The sequence below is a fragment of the Penaeus monodon genome, chromosome 16, assembly GCF_015228065.2.
Source record: "Penaeus monodon isolate SGIC_2016 chromosome 16, NSTDA_Pmon_1, whole genome shotgun sequence".
NCBI lineage: Eukaryota > Metazoa > Arthropoda > Malacostraca > Decapoda > Penaeidae > Penaeus > Penaeus monodon.
Genome location: NC_051401.1, coordinates 16,393,703 through 16,399,511, shown reverse-complemented (window position 1 = coordinate 16,399,511; position 5,809 = coordinate 16,393,703). Strand labels below are relative to the sequence as shown.

At 34.0% G+C, this 5,809-nt stretch overlaps 1 protein-coding gene across 4 annotated transcripts in view; it reads left to right on the top strand.

Annotated features, from left to right (window-relative positions):
- LOC119582566 (glutamine-dependent NAD(+) synthetase-like) overlaps window positions 1-5,809 on the top strand; it is a 29,619-nt gene that overhangs the window by 7,539 nt on the left and 16,271 nt on the right. The window lies entirely within an intron of this gene.

The following is a 5,809-nucleotide window of genomic DNA, read 5'->3' as shown; positions in this document are numbered from 1 at the left end:
TGTCCCGTCATGCAAATGTCACAATACTAATGACGTACTGATATGAATTCATTACTCTTTTCAGGTGCTGAGACAAGATATCTTTCACAACATTGTTGTGCCTGCAGGAAAATTTTAATGATCCTCCAAAGCAATACTATGTGATGATGGCAACTACAGGGAGACAAGATATTTCACAGCATGGGAGGTACGCTACTTAGAAACATTATTGAATAAGGAAATGGTAGCAGTACATTAAGGTGTGCTGTCTCTTATTTCTCTACATTAGTGCTTAATGAAATGTTGACTATTTTATGAAATGTCTTCTAAATGTTGATTATCCCCTCAGATTCGTCAAGTAGAGGACCATTATCTACCTCGAATGATCAGTAAGATCACGGTCAGATTACGGTCCCCTTTGGAGATGCTGTTATAGCTACTAGGGACACCTGTATAGGCTATGAAATATGTGAAGAATTGTGGAACCCAGAAAGGTTTGTCATTGTTATGTCAATCCAAAAGAACTTCATATATCAGAGTAAATTCTGAATATGTTTTCTTTTTGCTGAGTATCTCTTGTAAAATATTGAAAGTTCAGACAAGATATTCAATCAAATATGATTCACTGAAATTAAAGATATTTATTTTTATGTGGAAAGCATGACTCAAACATATATAATACAGAGTATGCAGTTAATACTTCTACATTTATAAATGACCAAAGAACTTCTCCACAGTTCCCACATTCCCATGGCTTTGGATGGAATAGAGATCATTGTGAATGGCTCTGGCTCTTACACAGAAATTCGAAAGAGCCATGTGTCTCAGGACCTTGTCAAGTCTGCAACAGCTAGAAGTGAGGCTGTTATGTGTTTGCCAATCTGAGAGGATGTGATGGCAAGTAGACAAGATTATAATGCTGTACTTAACCTGCATGTCCATGTGTTTGTCTTGTATATATTTTATTTGTCTGATTGCTTGTACTTGCATGATTGTGTTGCTCCTACTATTTACACATAACACATTGTATATTCCAGGAGATAGAGTATACTTCCCTGGAATTTCATGATTGGCCTCAATGGGTCAATCATTGCTCGTACAACTCCATACAGTCTGTCTGAGGTTGAAATAATCACTGCCACAGTTGACTTGGAATCAATCCGTTGTTATCGCTCTCTGATACGCAGTCGGTGCCTACATGCTTCTCAGAGTCAGGCTTATCCACGTGTACAGGTGCTGTGGATAATTATAGATTATCTGTAGCTGATTAACCCTTGCTGTTTTATTATTAGCTTATTGATATGAAATCCTATCTTTATATAAGAATTATTTCTGCTTATTAAAATAATGCAGTTTCATGGCCTTGCAAAGATATGCATGAAAGTACTCATCATACATATTTAATACCCTTTTTTTCCCTGTTCTTCAGGTCAACTTTGCTCTCTCCAGTGATGATGATATATTCCTGCCGATATGCTCACCTCTTGAGTATAAACTCCCAACCCCCGAGGAAGAATCCTCTATGGGCCAGCATGTTTGGTTGTGGGATTACCTGCGTCGTTCTGGTCAAGGCGGATTCCTCTTGCCACTGTCTGGGGGGGTTGATTCATCATCCACTGCCACGATTGTATATTCAATGTGCAACTTAGTGGTAAAGGCTGTTGCAAGTGGGGAAGAGAAGGTATATTGCCATCCTCTGTTTTGCTGTTTGCTTGAAAGAGTTTGTAAGAAGAAACATATAATATTAGGAAATATTTGAGGCTGACATACACTATATGATTTAAATCCATTTTGTCTACAATATCAGACAGGCACCAGAATTTGATACTGATTTAACTAATTCTGTTGCAGTTATCATAATTATCAAGATATTTTAATTTATAACATAGATGGTAGGTAAGAATTATTTTGACATATATCATACAGTGTAATCTTATCCTTTGCAGAGTCAGTTCATTATCAAAATGTTTGTATTTTATTATATAGATAGTAGATTTTTTTTTTCACCCTATTTTTTCAGGTGAAAGGAAAGTGTGTATTTTTAATTATCTTAACACAGTTTAGTATTTTTAGGCAGGATAATACTTGTTTAGGGAACATGGTATGTCACATGATTTATTAGATCTGTTTTGTAAATTTTTGTATCTTTTTATACTCAAATTTCTGAGGATGAAAGATAATTACGGTTTAGTGAAGGAAAATATGTAAATGCTCAGTGTCTCTGTATATTACATATGGCTTTCTTACCTAATGGTTGAAATGTGTATTTACTCTCAGGTTTTGGAGGATGTGCGGCGCATAGTGTCACAGGCAATTATGTTCCTCGAGATCCTCGGGAGCTGTGCGGTAGAACTCTTTCACACGGTTTACATGGCCACAGAGAATTCGTCCAATGAAACAAGGCTCGTGCAAAACTGCTGTCTCAGCAGATAGGAAGGTGTGGATCCATATCATAATTAGTGTGTTTATGAAAGTCATTGTAACCTTTTTGATGGAGCAATATGTAATAACTTCTGCTGTGCATATGGAGAATATTTCAATTTTGCACAACTTGGGTTTATAAATACAGAAATTTGGTTCTAGCCTCTCTCTGTAGGCCTATTGTTTTATTTTGGCAAAAGATGACCATAATTTCTTCACCACAGCTACCATATTCCCATTGGAATAGATAGTATGGTTTCTTTTTGCACTGGGAATATTTAGTGCTGCAACAGGCACATCCCCAAATTCAAAGTTCGGGGTGGGACAGTGAGGGAAAACCTAGCTCTGGCAAAATGTTCAGCTCGTCTTCGCATGTCCTCGCATACCTCTTTGCACAGGTGAGAGTTTTAGGTATTAGAAATAAGTGCTTCAAAATTTGTAAAAATGTTTACACTGGTTTCCCTGTACTTAAAAAAAAAAAAAAAATTTCAGTTGATGTTGTGGGTACGAGGACGGCAAGGTGGCCTCCTAGTGCTTGGATCTGCCAATGTGGATGAAGCTCTTCGTGGATACATGACCAAATATGATTGTAGTTCAGCTGACATCAACCCCATTGGAGGCTTTTCCAAGTCTGATCTGAAGAGGTTTTTACACTTAGCAAAAGAAAGGTAAGTTATTTTTTAAAATGTGTCATTGTTTTATTTCATAAACAAATGTAGAATGGAAACTAGTTATATCCTTCATGAAATTATATTTTTTAATTTAGATTTTAACTGTTTTAAACATAAATCTGTTTGATTAAAAATATGCTGGTCAATGTATTCATATTACCATAGATGATTAATGTTAATGATGATAACTTTTGTGTGACATGTAAGCATAGAGTAACTATAGTCGCCTTATTTTGTACCTGCTTAAAAGTCATGCCCCTTTTCCAAAGCTAGAAGTTTAATAATTAGTATCCAGTCTTTGTGTTGCTGTCCATATATTTGTGTATTCACAGTTTGTAATTAGATCTGTTCTGTTTGATAATGTTAAATATTCAAAACATGCAAAGGTAAATGATTTTGCAACATTAACACTTTCAAGAGGACGTTTATAGAACTGTGAAACATGGCACACATTCCAGTTGGATAATATTGAATGTTTGAGTGCAGCCTATTCTTTTTTTTCTTTGCTTTGTTGCAGATATAAACTAAACAGATGCAAAAAGAGACCAAACATAGCTGATGATGATGGCCAGTAAACTACAGTTTATAAAATCAAATTTAATGTTTTAAAATGACCAAGGCTAGCACCCAGAGAGTGACTGTTCTAAGATTTTACATCCTCCCCAGTATCAAATCTGTTTAAAGCATTTCATTTATATACGTATATATGTGGGATGTATATAACTTGTGCAAACTTTAGTTTAACCCTTTCCCGGACGGTTAGTATTCATAGTGGCCTGGGCATGCTGCCGGGGGCTTTATCGTTGCCCTAAGCAGCGCGACCACTCATGCCACCACAGCATCCCATGCTGTTTCTTCGTAATACTACAAAGATATGTGTATTTTCAGTTTTCATTATTTTTTAAAGCTCTAACTTGCCAAACTCTGTATTGAGACTTGAGGGTATTTTTGTTGTTATATAGCTCCATGTTGATCATTTTCAGTCCATCAGTCTATAAAATAGCAGTGTGCGGGCATCATGGAGTTGAAATTGTCCGTTTTTGCATTTTTTTTTTTCTTTTTTTTTTTTTTTTTTCATAGCAAAAAGGAGAAAGTGTTGAAAACAGACTATCACACTTTCATGGCAGAAAATATTTTTTTGCGTGATTGCAACACAAAATTTTTAATTTTAAAACCTCCTGCTTCTTCCATACGTCCCCACATTGCCTGTACATACATGCCCCCGTCATGAATAGTCCCGCCATCCATGCATGTGCGTACGATGCCCCCGTCCGGAATGGGTTAATGTCTATATTTTAGTTTGCAGTCTGTGTGTTTGTCTCAAGATAGATTGCCCTATATTTTTTAAAATGAAGAATCAATGGAAAGGCTGCCATGCTTCACAATCCTTAATGTCATGTTCCCAATATTAAAGAAGGTCTGATTACACACTCTTGTTATCATATGCTCTAGTAGCAATAAAATCTGACTTTCACCCCTTCAGACTGAATCTACCTGTCTTAGGAGAATCCTAGGTGCTCCACCCACAGCTGAGTTAAAAACCCTTGCAGGAAGGGAAGCTTGCACAGACAGATGAGGCAGATAGGGAATGACATATGATGAGCTTTCACTTTATGGGAAATTGAGGAAATTTGGAATGTTGTGGCCCATACTCCCATGTTTGGCAACTTGTCCACCTTTGGTCTGATCAGTGTACACCTAAAGGGGTTTAGATGTTTATTCATGCCAGGTTTTCAAGAATTTATTAATATTTACATGATTAAGTCTCTAAAGTAAATTGATTCATAATGAAAGTATTGTTGATTAAGAATCAGGTGTTTACAATAGTGATACTAGTGCATACAAACTCATATATAGAACCCTGTACTAAATGAACCCTCTTAAACTCTGAAACTCAACAGGTGTCAGAGAAGGTCAAGGTGTTCTTCAGGTTCTACAGTGTAAACAACACAAGATGACAGTTCTCACTCCAGCCTACCATGCTAAAAACAAAACTCGCCTGATGATCATCGCTTTGATCACCCCCCCAGTTTCTCTATATTACCGCTGGGTGTGGCAGTTTAGGCGATTGACAGGGCTGTAAGTTTATTGTGGGTGTTAATAACTGTTCAGGGTTAGCTTTGTATGTTAATGCTGATTGCTTCATGCAATTTCCTTTTGGGTCGAGTATCCCTGCTTTCATGCATGCATAAAACTGTAGTTTGAAGGGGAATTTTGGTGTACTAGGCTGTTGCACCCAGAGCTGTTGCTCTGGGTATATATATGTATGTATATATAAATATATATATGTGTGTATATATTTATGATATATATATATATATATGATATATATTTATTTATATAATATATATATATATATATATATATATATATATAATATATCTATATTTTAAAATATATTTTATATAATTATAATATAATATAATATTATTTAATTTAATATTATATAAATTAATATATTTTAATATTATTATATATATATAATATTTAATATTATATTCTATATATAAAATTTTTTTAAAATAAAATATATATATATATTAATATATATATAATATTATAATATAATTAATATATTAATATCATATAATATTATATATATTTTTTCTTTTTTTTATTATATTCTTTTTTAATATTATTATATTTATATTTTTAATTTTATTTTTAAAAATAAATATAAAAATAATATATTTATTTAAAAAATATATATAAATATATTATATATATATATTTTATAC